The sequence below is a fragment of the Rhinopithecus bieti genome, unplaced genomic scaffold (genome assembly GCF_001698545.2).
Source record: "Rhinopithecus bieti isolate Rb0 unplaced genomic scaffold, ASM169854v2 scaffold_10351, whole genome shotgun sequence".
Classification (NCBI taxonomy): domain Eukaryota; kingdom Metazoa; phylum Chordata; class Mammalia; order Primates; family Cercopithecidae; genus Rhinopithecus; species Rhinopithecus bieti.
The window spans coordinates 1414177-1430638 of NW_016806805.1; the positions used below are offsets into that span (position 1 = coordinate 1414177).

The 16462-nt window shown below is 44.5% G+C and overlaps 1 pseudogene; it reads right to left on the reverse strand.

Moving 5' to 3' along the window:
- Positions 1 to 10839: 10839 nt before the first annotated feature.
- Positions 10840 to 11449, reverse strand: LOC108533174 (39S ribosomal protein L35, mitochondrial pseudogene; annotated as a pseudogene).
- Between the last annotated feature and the right edge of the window lie 5013 nt (positions 11450 to 16462).

Consider the following 16462-nt stretch of genomic DNA (forward strand, 5'->3'; position numbering starts at 1 on the left):
GCCATTCTCCTGTCTCAGCCTCCCGAGTAGCTGGGACTACAGGCGCCCGCCTCGTCGCCCGGCTAGTTTTTTGTATTTTTTAGTAGAGACGGTGTTTCACCATATTAGCCAGGATGGTCTCGATCTCCTGACCTCATGATCCGCCCGTCTCGGCCTCCCAAAGTGCTGGGATTACAGGCTTGAGCCACCGCGCCCGGCCTGATTTTTTATGTTTTTGAGACAGGGCTTTACTCCGTCACCCAAGCTGAAGTGCAGTGGCACAGTCATAGCTCACTGCCGCCTCCAACTCCTGGGCTCAAGCCATCCACCTGCCTTATTCTCCTGAGTAGCTGGGACTACAGGCACATGCCACCATGCCTGGCTAATTTTTTATTTTTTGTAGAGATGGGGTCTCGCTATGTTGCCCAGGCTGGTCTCGAACTCCTGGCCTCAAGTGATCCTCCCACCTTGGCCTCCCAAAACACTGAGATTACAGGTGTGAGTCATTGTGCCCAATAGACATTTTTTAGAGCAGTTCAGGTTTACAGAAAAAAAAATCATGCAGATTAGAGCAGCTTCAGGTTTACAGAAAAAAAATCATGCAGAAAGGACAGAGGTCTCATATATCTCCTCCGGCTCCCCGTCTCTCGGTTTCCACTATTGTTAAGATCTAGCAAGGCCAGAAGTGGTGGCTTATGCCTGTAATCCCAGCGCTTTAAGAGGCTGAGGCAAGACGATTACTTGAGCCCAGGAGTTTGTGACCAGCCTGGGCAATATAGCAAGACCCCATCTCTACAAAACAATTTAAAAATTAGCTGAGTGTGGTGGCACACACTCGAGGTTGCAGTGAGCTACGACTGGGCCACTGAACTCCAGCCTGGGTGACAGAGCTAGACCCTGTCTCTAAATAAAGAAATAATTTGAATTAGTGTGGTACATTTACTACAACTGACAGACAAATTGATTGATACATTATTATTAACTAAAGCCCATAGTTTACTTTTTCTTTCTAAAAATCTTTTTTTAATTTTTGTGGGTATGTAGTAGGTATATATATTTATGGGTTACATGAGATATCTTGATACAGGCATAATCACATCAGGGTAAATGGAGTATCCATCACCTCAAGCACTTATCCTTGCTTTGTGTTACAAACAATCCAATTATACTCTTTTTTTCTTTCCCTCTTTTTTTTTGAGACGGAATCTGGCTCTGTCTCCCAGGCTGGAGTGTGGTGGTGCGATCTTGGCTCACTGCAAGCTTTGCCTCCCGGGTTCACGCCATTCTCCTGCCTCAGCCTCCCGAGTAGCTGGGACTACAGGTGCCCGCCACCACACCTGGCTAATTTTTTGTATTTTTAATAGAGACGGGGTTTCATCGTGTTTGCCAGGATGGTCTCGATCTCCTGACCTCGTGATCCGCCCGCCTCGGCCTCCCAAAGTGCTAGGATTACAGGCGTGAGCCACCGCGCCCGGCCCCCTTCTCCTACCTCTTACATCCAATACATTGGTAAGTTGTTTTGGCTGTCTCATCTCCAAAATACATCCTGAATCTGACCATCCCACTCTTGATACCTTACTACATTTTCAGTAGCCTTGCAAATTTTTCAAGGTGTCTTTTAACCTTGAGTCCCTTAGGACTGCCGCAGTTTCTTGTATTTTCAACTGGTGCCTTGGGGAATACTCATAAGAAGAAAGTTGTGAAGGGAGAGAACAGGATCAGATGCTTTGGCACGTCAGTCTTGTGTTTTTCTCTTCCAATCACTGTTTATTGCTGAGATTTGGAAAAGATGTGTGAGGAAAGTTAATGAAGCCAGGTTAGAATATCTGGCTGAATTCTAACGTGTTTTGACAGGATGTTATCTTAAACTACTAGGAAACATGGGATATATGTGGGCATTTCCCCCATTACAACGCTAAGCTCTCTCAATTTGAGGGCTACAAATAGATATGGTAGTGCCAAGAGTCAATAGTAAGTATCTGAATTAGGGTTCTCCAAAGAAAAAGAACAAATAAGATATGTAGAGAAAGATTTATTTCAAGGAATTGACTGGTGATTGTGGAGACTGGCAAGTTCAAAATCTACAGGGTGGGCCAATACACCAGAGACCCAAGGAAGAGCTGATGTTTCAAGTACAAAGGCAATTCTGCTGGTAGAATTCTCCCTTCACCTGTTGGATGAGGCGCATCCACATTATGGAGAGTAATCTGTTTTACTCAAAGTCTACTGCTAATTGCATGTAGAAAATACCTTCACAGCAACGTAGACTACTGTTTGATCAAATGCCTGGGTACTATGGCCTAGCCAAATTTGACACATAAAATTAACTATCACAGTATCCTTAAAACTAAATTCCAAAAGCTGGGCGTGGTTGCTCATGGCTGTAATCCTAGCACTTTGGGAGGCCAAGGTGGGTGGGTCGCTTGAGGCCAGGAGTTCAATACCAGCCTGAGCAACATGGCAAAACCCCATCTCTGTGAAAAAATACAAAAATTAGCTGGGTGTCATGGCACATGGCCATATTCCTAGCTAATTGGGGGGCTGAGGCAGGAGGATTGCTTAAACCTTGAGAGGTTAAGGCTGCAGTGAGCTGAGATTGTGCCACTGCACTCCAGCCTGGGTGACAAAGTGAGACCTTGTCTCAAAAAAAAAAAAATTCCAAAAGAAACTCAACTTACAAAATATAAAGTCATAAATTCAGTATGTAGAAATTATATATTATTAATTTATCTTGTAAAGAAAGGGGATGTTGTAACACGTGATGTATTTGGAAGAAGAATTAATACTTTATAAGGCTTGTGATGCCCCTTATATTCAGCTGTGATAACCAACATTAGTATATGTTTGTTTTCACACTTTGCGAGGAGGCATCATCCCAATTTTACAAATACACAAGAGACTCATCACTGACCAACCTGTGACCGGGTGCAGTGGCTCATGCCTGTAATCCCAACAGTTTGGGAGGCTGAGGCAGGTGGATCACTTGAGCACAGCTGGAGACCAGCCTAGGCAACATGGCAAAACCCCGTCTCTACAAAAAATACAAAAATTAGCTGAACGTGGTGACTGGCTCACGCCTGTAGTCCCAGCTATTTGCGGGGCTAAGGCAAGAGGATCGCTTGAGCCCGGGAAATTGAGGCTGCAATGAGGTGTGATCGCACCACTGCCCTTCAGCCTAGGTGACATAGTGAGATGCTGTCTCAAAAACAAAAACAGTGACCAACCTACGACCCAAGCAACCGCAATGTTTGTGACTGTGGACTCTGTTGTTAATTCCGTCACAGCTGGTTATCTTAGAGATCAAAGAATACTTGGAAAGTTAACATGGAAATTATTCCTTCCATATATGTATTATATAATACAAAAAGTTTCAGATTATCAGAACGTTAAATGAAGTAAAGTTGTTAAGTCATTGGAAGTTAATGGATTTAGTTTAGTACAGAGAGAAAGGATGCTTTTAAAGTGAATAGAAAAAATAAAGACAAATAATTTACAATCAGTTAAGGACTAAAACAGGAAAAGTCTGAAAAGTGGATGCTGAAACAGGAGGAGTATCCTCTCAGGAAGCACTTTCCTTCCTTCCTCTCCTTTCCACCAACATTTGTTCCACAGCTTCCTCTCTTCAAACCACACCTTGTAAACCCTTTTATGTGCTCTGCTCACAACAAGAAGAATTTCATGTGCTGTTCCATACTGGGTTTTAACTGATAAAATGCACACACACACAAAAGGCCAAATGCCTTTTTACACAGGAGATTAACTTTATTCAGTCTTTAAGCTGAAAGCAAGTACAGTTAGGATATAGAGCAGGCGACAGTTTCCATATGTTCTAGGAAAGTGGAGCTGTATTATTTATAGTTTACAACATGTTGTATAAAATTAAAGCTAGCAAGGGGGCTCCTAGGGAGGTAAATTAAACAAAGAAAGGAAGACTTAGAGAACTCTATTTTGCTATAATCAGAGAACATGCCTATAAGATAGCACTAAAAAAAATATTTAACATTAAGCAATATGCAAAAGTAGTTGGAGTGTTTACAATAGCTTAAATTCTAAAATTAAAAAGGACATTGAAGACTGAGAAGGGGAAAACACCTTAATTCTGTAATCTTAATAGACAAATGTTTCATAAAAGCAGGAGTAAATAAATGTAATTAAACAGGTGTATCTTCCAAAGTGCAAAGACACGTTACAAGAAATCAGGTTGCTCTTTGACCCACCAGTCTCAAAGCACATTAGACTGCAGCAAGTAATAATTGCTTCCTCATTTAGATTAGACAATGAGTGCTCTCTGCAAGCTGCTCTCCTCTAAATAGATTGTAGAGAGTAATTGAAACAAGTTATACGGGGAAGTGGAGTGACCGATTCCTCAAAGTGTGGGAGCAGAGCTATGGTAACCTCTTGAGCCTGGCCTTCATCCTGTTCCTATTTAGGGAATCCGCGGGGCAGCCAGTGTTGAGTGCAGTCTGCAGTTCGCCAGCTTTATTGTTCAGACTTGAAGGGAAGGTCACATGCCCTCTTTGACAGAGAGGTTTATGGGCTCTCTCTAATTAGCAGCACCCTCCACCAGACAGACTGTTGGCCACTTTCCAAGTACGGGGCTTGGTAGCAGCCACTGATGAAGGAGAAAACAAGGTTATTTACCCTGCGACTGTAATTCTTGGCACAAGTTCTCCCTTTACACTCAGACACGTTTTTCTTTTGTTCCAACTTGCCTTTGGAATTCTGATTAGGGCGTTAAGGGAGGGAAATGCAGCTATATATTTAGTGGTGTAAGCAACCCATATGTTGGCCTCAGATACTTTTTACTATTCTAAGATCTCATACCAAAAGAGAGAAAGAAAAAGGAAAACGAAAAGGGCAGCGTAGTCGAGCGTTGCTTGCAAATGTAACTGCTTAAGCACATGCCCACACACAACCCCAGAAAAGGAAGTTTAATTTGCAACATCTATAAAATAACGACAGTTGTATGGTAGGACACAGAAATCCCAGCGGTGAAGTGTGATTGGGCTTAGCTATTATAGGAGTGTTAAAAGAGTACCGGGAATATATTTGGCTTGTCCTGTTCTGTCGGTTCTGCAGGCCGGTGGATTAAGCCGATAGAAATGCTTTTTGGTTGATTTAAACCAGATGCTCCGACTATTTTTGTCCCGTTTGCAGGCGCAGGAGCTCTGCATAAGGCAATACTGCCCCCCTCGGCCGTCCGCCAACTGCAAGGCGTAGGAGCCTGGTCTCCACTAGCCACCTCGGCCATAAAACCCTTTCAAGTCCCTATTATTATTCCAGGCACATTCCAAGGGGATTGAGTCACAGAGTTCACTTGGCTTTTCTCGTGCCCTGAACTGCCTGTACCAGGTGGAATACGACTCTCAACTTCAAATATGGAATCCAAAAGCGGTCAAAGAGCGCTTTAGAGCAAGCCCCAGATGCGAACGCTACCGCCACTTCTCCCCCTCCCCCGCCTGGGGTTTGCTGGCTACGCAGCTGTAGTCCCACGCCAGCACTAAGGTAGCCTGGTCGACATATGAGGGTTTTCTTTGCGGCATCCTGTAGAACTGCCCTATTTTCTCTACCACTTTGAGAAGCCCCAAGGGCTGCTCGGCGGCGAGGCACAGACTGGGCTGGAAACTTTTCCTTTGGGCAGTGCATCCCGGAGAGCCAGGAGGCCCAGGCTCCCCCTGGGAGCCTAGGTGGCTTGAGGTTCTGCTAGCTTTTAAGTCAGCTAGGAGGGAAAACTCCCAGCCCCTCCCACGCGTCCGCCCAGACTCGCCGGCCGCCTGCCCCGGGCAGGGAATGCGCACATCTGGCGGCCCAGGAGCCACATCTGATGCACGTAACCCTCGGCACCCAGATGTCCCAGAGGCCGGGAGAATCAAAGAACGCCAGCGGCGGGGCGGCCGCGGCCGCGGCTGCGGCTTCTCCCTCGCACAGCGGGAGTCCAGATGCGGGGGAGCGCTCTCCAGGGCCGAGCTGGGAGGTTGCGGTGCAGGGCGGGTAGGTGCAGTGAGGCAGGAGCCGCGCTGGGGGGGCTGGGCTGGCGGGAGGGAGGCTGGAGCCTCGCCGGGGAGAGGGAGGCGGCGGTTGGGTGCTGGAGAGCGCTGGTGCCGTGCCAGTGGGCGGTGGCGCCTTGCGCCTTCCCCCCAACCGCCGTCACCGTGCCCGCCCCACTGCGTGGGATTTTATAACCTAGGTCCCCGGGAGTTGGTGGTGGAGGGAGGGGCGGCGGGGACGTTTCCGGGGCGGGGGAGGGGCGCACTGCTCCAGGTCTGGAACGAGGGCGGGGCTTCCCTCTGCTTCTCGCCTCTGTTCCTGCGCTGAGACGCAGGCGTTTCCTGGCGTGGAGCGAGCGACTCGCCCCCGAGCTCCCCTGCATAATACTGGGAGTCGGGATGCGGGTCAACCCAGATGACCCGACTCGGAGATCTTCGATCCCCTACCCAAGTCTTTAACCGGAGAGGGAGGAGCTACCAGTGTCCTCCAGACGTTCTCCAAAGCCCGAGCTGCCTGGAGAAGCCTGCGCAGGGCGGGGCGCACCTCAGACGTTTGTTTGCACGTAGGGGTTTTGACGTTTCGCTAAGCAACAGCGTTTGCCAGGGAATCAGGGCTGTTTCGAAGAGCTTGCGTTTATTGGATGCTCCCATCTTGAACAAATCGTTTCCATTCGATTTGTTTAACCAAGGCGAGGGCGGACTGCGTTCTTACTTAAAAGTTGTCATTCATCCAAGCTGTCCTCAGATTTTCATTTAAGGGTGTCATAACACCCCAGGTCGTTGCGCAAATGTTTTGTGACAATTTAGAAAACCTGAGGGGGAAAATATCCTTAGAGAAAAAGTCATAACCAACAAGAAAATTATGTTAAATGATGCTGGTCCTTTTTCATTGGATGGTCCCAGTTGACGCATACTCTCTTCCAAACCCAGTGACTATTCAGAGTCTTCAATTTATGGCAAATCTCCCGTTGGGGGCGAAGTGCATGAATGGGTCCCACCTTATTCACCAGCTGAAACTGAACAAGCCTTGGGGTTTCCTCTCCCAAAGACGCCAGGCTTCACTGAGAATCAAAAGAAAACAGGGTATTAAATGCCTGCGGTTAGTTTTAAAATATGAACTCTTCCATTGCCTACTTCTGTGACTTGTGGCAAATTACTCAATCTCTTATGCCCCTGGTGCTGCTTAGAGACAGGGTCTCACTGTGTTGCCCAGGCTAAAGTACAATGGCACGATCCTAGCTCGTTGCAGTCTCAAACTCCTGGGCTCAGATGATCCTCTGGCCTCAGCCTTCCAACCAGCTAGGGTTACAGTCGCATGCCACCACACCTGGTTAATTTTTTGTTTTGTTTTTTTTGTTGTTGTTGTTGCTGTTGTTTTGTTGTTGTTGTTGTTGTTGTTGTTGTTGTTTGAGACGGAGTCTTGCTCTGCCGCCCAGGCTGGAGTGCAGTGGCCGTCTCTCAGCGCACTGCAAGCTCCGCCTCTCGGGTTCAAGCCATTCTCCTGTCTCAGCCTCCCGAGTAGCTGGGACTACAGGCGCCTGCCTCGTCGCCCGGCTAGTTTTTTTTTGTATTTTTTAGTAGAGACGGGGTTTCACCATATTAGCCCGGATGGTCTCGATCTCCTGACCTCGTGATCCGCCCGTCTCGGCCTCCCAAAGTGCTGGGATTACAGGCTTGAGCCACCGCGCCCGGCCTGTTTTTGTTTTTTAGAGATAGGGAGTCTCACTGTGTTGCCCAGGCTCGCCTGAAACTCCTAGCCTCAAGCATTCCCCAGCTCAGCCTCCCAAAGTGTTGGGATTACAGGCGTGAGCCACCATGCCTGGCAAGCTTCATTATTTCTAAAATGTAACTGTACATTTTAGAGTAGCATAGGGGTGGTGTAAGGGTTAAGGATTGGCCGGGCGCGGTGGCTCAAGCCGGTAATCCCAGCACTTTGGGAGGCCGAGACGGGCGGATCACGAGGTCAGGAGATCGAGACCATCCTGGCTAATATGGTGAAACCCTGTCTCTACTTAAAAATACAAAAAAAAACTAGCCGGGCGACGAGGCGGGTGCCTGTAGTCCCAGCTACTCGGGAGGCTGAGGCAGGAGAATGGCGTACAAAACCCGGGAGGCGGAGCTTGCAGTGAGCTGAGATCCGGCCACTGCACTCCAGCCTGGGCGACACAGCGAGACTCCGTCTCAAAAAAAAAAAAAAAAAAAAAAGGGTTAAGGATTAATGATAGTACAAATCAAGTGCTTAACACAAAGTTTGATGCATAGGAAGGCCATAATTGTTATTATCAATGTGAGTAGACTGTTTACCACCGAAATGAAAGGTGTGGGCAATAGTAACTGGGTAGCCTCCAGAGATCCTTTTTTAAAAGGAGTATGAGTTTTAATACATTGGTTGAATGAATAAAACCCACAACACTCTAGGCACATCTCCAGTCCTTGCCCTGGCAGAGTTTTCAGTCTAACTAGAGGAAATTGGATGAAATGATAGTGATGCACACATAGTCTTTCATCATACTGTGAAAGCCTTTTAAAACATGGATTTGACTTCTGAGTTTCCCATTATAACCTCTTCCCAAAGAAGATTATTCGTTCTTTCAGAATATTTCACTAGGGTGATGATAAGGTATTACAGATGTATGTTGAAAACATCTTTTTCTGCATAGCCCCTTCTTCCTTTGGAATTTTAGAAGAATCTGATCAAGGCAACCTCTGTATTAAGTGAAAATTTGGGAACTCAAAAATATATTAGATGCACAGAAAGTGCAATTCTGAAAAGGTCAGAGCTATTGTGTATAGAGGGGAGCTGCTGAAACGATAGGAGTCTTTTAAATTTTCAGGCTCAGCTTCCTTTGCTTTAAAGTTAAAGAAGGGTTGGACTAGTTCTTCCTTCCTACACTCAAACTCTTTGGTTTCAAAGGTAGCTGTGTCCAAGGGGTATTTTCTGTGTATTCCAGAGCCCTGACCAGGAAGGAAAGGACTTTGAGAGGCTTTGGGCCTGACAAAATATCATGGCCAAGTGTGGTGGCTCACACCTGAAATCCCAGACTTTGGGAGACTGACACAAGAGGATCGTTTGAGCCCAGGAGTTTGAGATTAGCGTGGGCAACATAGTGAGACCCTGTCTCTTAACCAAAAAAAAAAAGAGAGAAAGAGAAAAAAAAAAAAATCATGGAGTGATGAGAGAATCTAAGGAACTCGGCCGGGTGCGGTGGCTCAAGCCTGTAATCCCAGCACTTTGGGAGGCCGAGACGGGCGGATCACGAGGTCAGGTGATCGAGGCCATGCTGGCTAACATGGTGAAACCCCGTCTCTACTAAAAAATACAAAAAACTAGCTGGGCGTGGTGGCGGGTGTCTGTAGTCCCAGCTACACGGGAGCCTGCGGCAGGAGAATGACGTAACCCTGGGAGCTGGAGTGGAGCTTGCAGTGAGCTGAGTCCGGCCACTGCATCCAGCCCGGGCTGACAGAACAAGACTCTGTCTCAAAAAAAAAAAAAAAAAAAAAAAGAAGAATCTAAGGAACTCAGACCAGTATCTGAATTATTAACCAGGTATATATACTAACGTATTTCTTTTTGTTTTGTTTGTTTTTGTTTTGAACAGAGTCTACGCCCTGTCACCAGACTGGAGGCAGTGGCACATCTTTGCTCCACGTGCAACCTCCGCCTCCAGGGTTCAAGTGATTCTCCTGCCTCGGGCCTCCTGAGTAGCTGGACCTACAGTGCGTGCCACCATTGCCAGCTAGATTTTTTAAAATTTGTTATTTTTGAGTAGGATAGGGTTTCACGCATGTTGGCACGGATGGTCTCGATCTCTTGACCTCGGTGATCCACCCACCCTCAGTCCGTCGCAAAGTGCTGGGGATTACAGGCATGAGCACCGCACCGGCTTATTTCTTTCTTCAGTTTTTTTTTTTTTTTTTTTTTTTTTTTTTTTTTTGAGATGAAGTCTCACTCTGTCACCCAGGCTGTAGTGCCAATGGTGTGATCTCGGCTCAGTGCAACTTCCATCCTCCAGATTCAAGCGATTCTCCTCCTGCCTTCGCCTCCCAAGTGGCTAGGACTGCCGGCACATGCCACGCATGCCAGGCTAAATTTTATATTTAGTAGAGGATGAGATTTTCACCATGTTGCCAGGGCTCTGTTGGAAACTTCCTGACCCTTGTGATCTGCTTGCTCAGCTTCCAAAGTGCTGGATGACAGCATGAGCCACGGTGCCCCAGGCCAACATATTTCTATATATATAGTGGTATATTAATTATACATTATATATTTTTTAAAAATAAGAGGTACATAGTATTATTCTAGGCAATTCTATAATAGGAATCCTGTATACACACAGTCACCCGGTAAGTTTTCCTTAATACCTTACCTACAAAAAAAGGTATAATTTTCTTCTTCTGTCTAGATCGTGGCCTGAAGGTGACTTTTCAGCAGCAGAAGGGACTGAATGGAAGTGTCATGATTGGCTGGAAGAGGAAGTGTGCCCTTCTTGGTGGGTCTCCTGTCATGTCTCAGAAAGTTCCTCGTCAGAATAGAACTGTGGCCTTTTGTCAGGGCTCTAGTTCCCATTTTACCCTTAGATGTCTCCGCTGCGCGAATTTTATTTCTCTCATCTTCCCTGAAAATATTCCCAAATAATAACACAGCTCCTCAGTCCCTAAATTATCTCTCTCACACTGCCACATCCAATTGGATCAGCCCCTCCTCTCAGTCTAATTTTTTTTTTAAACTTTAGTAAGTTTAATGGTTGTCACTGTTATGTTTACATATTCATTGTACAATTTACATCAAGTTTTATTACTTATCCGTTTGTGCAAATATATCATGTACACAAAGACTACCTATTCACTAATGAGAACAAGTGAAACTTACTATCTATACTTTCAGGTTTGTTCAGTCATGTTACTTCTGATAAGGATCATCAACATACCAGTTTCGCCTCTCTCAGAGGACCTCGCCATTGGAGTTTACTGTGGGTTTTATTGCAGAAAACAAATTCCCTCAATCACTTTTTTCCTGCAGGTGCCTTTTTCCATAATTTTTTTCTTATAACCAGACTTTCTCCTCACCCAAAGGCCACAGTGAAGTCAAAGAAACCTGTAGATGACAGCTTTCACAGTCTTTCTCTTGCCTTTTCGTGTACTGAAGTATGTTAGAGATCTGACTGGCAGCTTCAGGACACTTGGAAGCAAGGGGGCCACTCTATTAAGGATCGCTGAAGTATGCCCACATGTCAGGTTTCTCTCAGATGTGATAAGTCTGGCAGTGGAGGAAACAACTGGTGTCTGAACATGACTAAAACGTCCAGTGGACACTGCAGAAATAAGAGAGGCATTCTTGACACAGTTTCGGTAGGCTGAAGATGCCAAAACATTCAAGGGCTGTTGGATTCCTGAAGCTGCCCTCACTGCACCAGCAAAGGCAGAGGCAGCCATCCCTCTCAGCTCTTAATTTATGGATATGGATGTATCACAAACCCCATCCCTTCTTACTACCTCCTGCACTAGCAACTAGTCCAAACCACCATCATTTCTTGGCCAACCTGCTACAATCACCTCCTGATTATTTTCCCTGCTTCCACTCCTTCACTATATATTTCATTCTCCACACAGCAGCCAAAGTGATTTTAAAAAAAAAATACAAATGAAACGTGCTCACTCTCCTATTCAAAATCCTTTAGTAGTTTCTTTTCATACTTGGATAAAATCCACACTCCCTCACCACAGCCTATATGACTGGACTCTTGCCTAATCTTCTCACCTCATCCTCTATCACTTTCTTCCCTGTTCATTCATCTCCAGGAACTGGCCTTCTCACTGTTCCTCAGAAATATGAAGCGGGCTACTACTTTAGGGTCTTGCATTTGCTGTTTCCTCTGTTTTCAACCCCCAGACCATCACATGGCTTTCTCTCTTACCTCACTCAGGTCTCTGCTCAAATGTTGCCTCAGAGAGGACTTCCCTCATCACCACACCTAAAATAAATGAAGCACCATAGTCATAGCCATTCCCTAACCAATTGCCCTACTTTATTCACTTTCACATCTCTTATCAAATATCCTGTTTACCTGTTTACTTGATGATTGTTTGCTTTACCTCTAGAATGCATCTTCTATGAGTGTAGGGTCTTGGTCAATCTTGTTCAACAAGGAACCTCCAGTCCAAAACTGTGCCTGTCATGGAAAAGGCACCCAGTAAATATGCAAATCAAACTACAGTCACTCAGTGACAGAGAGAGAGAAAGAATGAGAACCATTTAAATAGTATGAGGAAGTGTGTTTATTTTTGCTCAGTAAGTGTATGCACTAGAACAAGTATGAGATGGGAGATGTGAATCTACTTTATCTCTTAGTTCACCTATGCTATTCACAGTATGATCAGTGTGCCATGCTGGGTGTTTAAAGATGCTGATAGTTTGAACAGCATGGTCCTTACATGCAGAGAAGTTCCATAATGAGTTTGAATCCTGGATTCACCACATTAGTGTGTGACCTTGGGGAAGTTATTTACCCTTTCAATGCCTCAGTTTCTTCATCCGTGAAATGGGGCTAATAATAGTACTACCTCTATAGGATTGTTATAAGGATTAAATTAATAATATAAACGTCTTAGAACAGTGCCTGGAACAAAATAAGCGGTGTCTCAGTATTTTTAAAGCAAACCTATTTGGCTGTACTTGGTTCTCCCCTTTCTTGGGGGCTTAATAACTTGAGTACTTATAAGATACTACTCTGCCCAGCACTTTGGGAGGCCGAGGCGGGTGGATCATAAAGTCAGCAGATTGAGACCATCCTGGCTAACATGGTGAAACCCCGTCTCTACTAAAAATACAAAAAAAATTAGCTGGGCATGGTGGCAGGCACCTGTAGTCCCAGCTACTGGAGAGGCTGAGGCCTCAGAATGGCGTGAACCTGGGAGGCGGAGCTTGCAGTGAGCCAAGATGGTGCTACTGCACTCCAGCCTGGGTGACAGAGCAAGACTCTGTCTCAAAAAAAAAAAAAGTTTCTTCCTTTTTCATTCTGTAGGGTTTTCTTGGCCAGCATTTCCATAACATAATATTGTTATTTGGTAGTTGACTGTCAGTCAGCTCTACAGAAAAATAAATACCAGTGATCTTACTAAACCTGTGTACCAAATCATTCCTGAACTAGGGGAGTGGGCCAGATAACCTTTGGAAGGCTTTTAGCTCTGTTTTCTGTGGTTTTCATAAAATGAAAATAGCTCAGAAATGAGAGGTTCTAGATTTAGCACTATGTGAACTGGACCTGGATGCTTTGTGAATCATGGACAATTGGAATAGTTTAAACTCAGCTATATTATTTGGAACAGATTAGGTCCATATTCAAGTTTAACAAGAGTGAAACCTGTTTGAACTGTGAACAGGCTGTCAGCACCCTTCCCGGCTCAGCTTTTCACTTCTCTTTCTAGGGCCTTGACTCATTCATATATAACTGTATGAATGCCTCTTTAGAAAGAACTGCAGGCCGGGCGCTGTGGCTCAATCCTGTAATCCCAGCACTTTGGGAGGCCGAGACGGGCGGATCACGAGGTCAGGAGATCGAGACCATCCTGGCTAACACGGTGAAACCCCGTCTCTACTAAAATACAAAAAAATAGCCGGGCGAGGTGGCGGGCGCCTGTAGTCCCAGCTTCTCCGGAGGCTGAGGCAGGAGAATGGCATAAACCCGGGAGGCGGAGCTTGCAGTGAGCTGAGATCCGGCCACTGCACTCCAGCCCGGGCGACAGAGCAAGACTCCGTCTCAAAAAAAAAAAAAAAAAAAAAAAAAAAAAAATAAAAGAAAGAACTGCAAACACCCCCAACTAGTGTTTGTTAAAACCTCCTTGAGGTTATTCTACATATGATTCATTAATAAACGCCTTCTGCAGTCTTTACCTTAGTTATGGTCCCATAAGTCAGGCATTTATTCATCCAGTAAATATTCACTGAGGGCTTAATATGTGCTAGGAATTGTGCTGGTGCTGGTCACTTAGTTATCCAAGTTAGAAACCTAAGAGTCGGGCCAGGCACAGTGGCTCACGCCTGTAATCCCAGCACTTTGGGAGGCCGGGGTGGGAGGATCACTTGAGGTCAGGAGTTCGAGACCAGCCTGGCCAACATGGTGAAACCCCGTCTCTAGTAAAAATACAAAAATTAGCCGGACGTGGTGGTACGTACCTGTAATCCCAGCTACTCAGGAGGCTGAGGCAGGAGAATCACTTAAACCTGGGAGGCAGAGGCTGCAGTGAGCCGAGATCATGCCACTGTACTGCAGCCTGGGCAACAGAATGACTCTGTCTCAAAAAAAAAAAGAAACCTAGGAGTCATCTTAAATATACCCCCCTCACTCACTCCCCACATGTTAGGTCAGCCACCAAACTGGTGCCACTACCTTCTAAATATCTCTTGAAGTTTTGTTCTCCACTTGCTCCTGGTGCCACTATGTTGGTAAAGGTGGTGTAAGCCCAGCTACTGTTGAAAGCAGGGCAAGAAGCAGTCTGCTAAGGAGGGGGAGGAAGAAGGGGAGATAGAACGCAATGAGATGCACTGTTATACTGTTTACTGTTGTGTAGTCATATACCAAGTCACTCAGCAGCCATGGGATGTCCCTGGAAGGGTTAACAAGGAAGAACTCCATCTTGGACTATTCCACATGAGAAAAAAGAGTGAGTGTGTCTTCCTGTCTCTCTCCTGGATCCATTTGCCATTTGTGAAGGTTTACCTCATGTAGAGATAAACATCCCTGCACTGGATTGTGTCATCTGGCCACTTGGTGGCTCTCAGGAAGGCCGATCCCAAGCCCAAGCTGTGGTACTTGTTCCAACTTCAAAAGTAAAGCAACAGGCATTCTGGAGATCTCAGAAAGTACACAAGATATATTTCTCAATATAAACAGAGACCTGAGTTTTTTCCTTCAGATTCTTGCACACATCTACTAAGAGGACTTTGTACCTCTCACTTACTCCCTTCTAACCCATTCTTTACACTGCACCTACAATGATCTTTGCCAGACTCAAATCTTTCACTAGCTCTCCTTGAACTCTAGGATACACTCTATGATCTCTCCTTGCCGGCTTTCCAGTCCTCTTGTTACAGAGAATTTTTACCAATTGAGTCAGATGGTCATTCCTCTCAAGCTCTTTGTTAGTATTTATTGGTTTATTTTTATTTTTGATACAGAGTCTTGTTCTGTCACCCAAGCTGGAGCGCAGTGGCACAATTTCGGCTCACTGCAACCTCTGCCTCCTGGGTTCAAGTGATTCTTATGCCTCAGCCTCCCAAGTAGCTGGGATTACAGGCACTCACCACCACACCCGGCTAATTTTTGTGTTTTTAGTGGAGACAGGGTTTTGGCACGTTGGCCAGGCTGGTCTCGAACTCCTGACCTCAGGTGGTCCTTCCACCTCAACCTCCCAAAGTGTTGGGATTATAGGCATGAGCCACCGCTCCCGGCCTATTGGTTTATTTTATGACTTCAAAGTAATATACTTACTATAGGAAAATTGGAAAATATAGAAAATATGAAAAAGGAAATAAAAATCACTTTCCTTGAGGAAAAAACTTCTATTAACATTTTGGAGTATATCCTGGCCATATTTTTTTCTATGAGCATATGTACATTTTTTTGAAATCTCAGAGGCATATCTTAAATAAAAATTGTACTTTAACAGTTGCTACACTGAAGTTAATACTCAACCAAAAGTATGTCAAGACCACCCAAATGGTTCAATTTGATAAATGCATTTTACTACAGTTTTTAATTTTTTTGATTTTATTTCTTCCCTACTTAAGCATGAAAAAAGGTATGTTTACATTTCAGAAATATAACACATTAAGAAACCCTCTACAAACATAACCCTTTCCCAATATATTTTCCCAATTATTTCCCAACATACTTCCCAATTACTGCTTTGTTTTAAATACAATTGCTTAATAATAAATAAACTTAGATAACAATCTAAAATTTGTAAATGCAACTGTTAACATTTGCTTTGTTATATTGGAAGAGAAAATTTCAAGCAGTTATAATAAACTGTTTGCTACATCATAGCCCAAAACTAGACAAAATTTGCCCTATATTAATTGAGCTTAACAAAAATTGTTTATTTTGTGATTCTGTAAATACCAATATAATATTTTTACTGTATTATAAATAAATTGATGTATTAGCATCACAAATTACTATTTTCTCCCAGTCAGCCTATGATATATGAACTTTCCACGGTAGTTGATAAAAATACCATGTGTTAAAAAAAAAAAATCACACAGTCAAGACTAGAATTTGAAAATAATAGTAGAAGTTGATATTTAAAATCACCAAACCCTATTAAAACTACAACAGCATCTTTAAACAAAAAAAATTAAGCCACTAAATAATGAATGTTTGTATAGACATAATGAAATTAGAGCAAACCTATATTAATATTATGAAAACACATCAAGTTTCTATTAGAGGAACAGAACCAACACTATCCTAACTTTTTTTTTTTTTTTTTTTTTT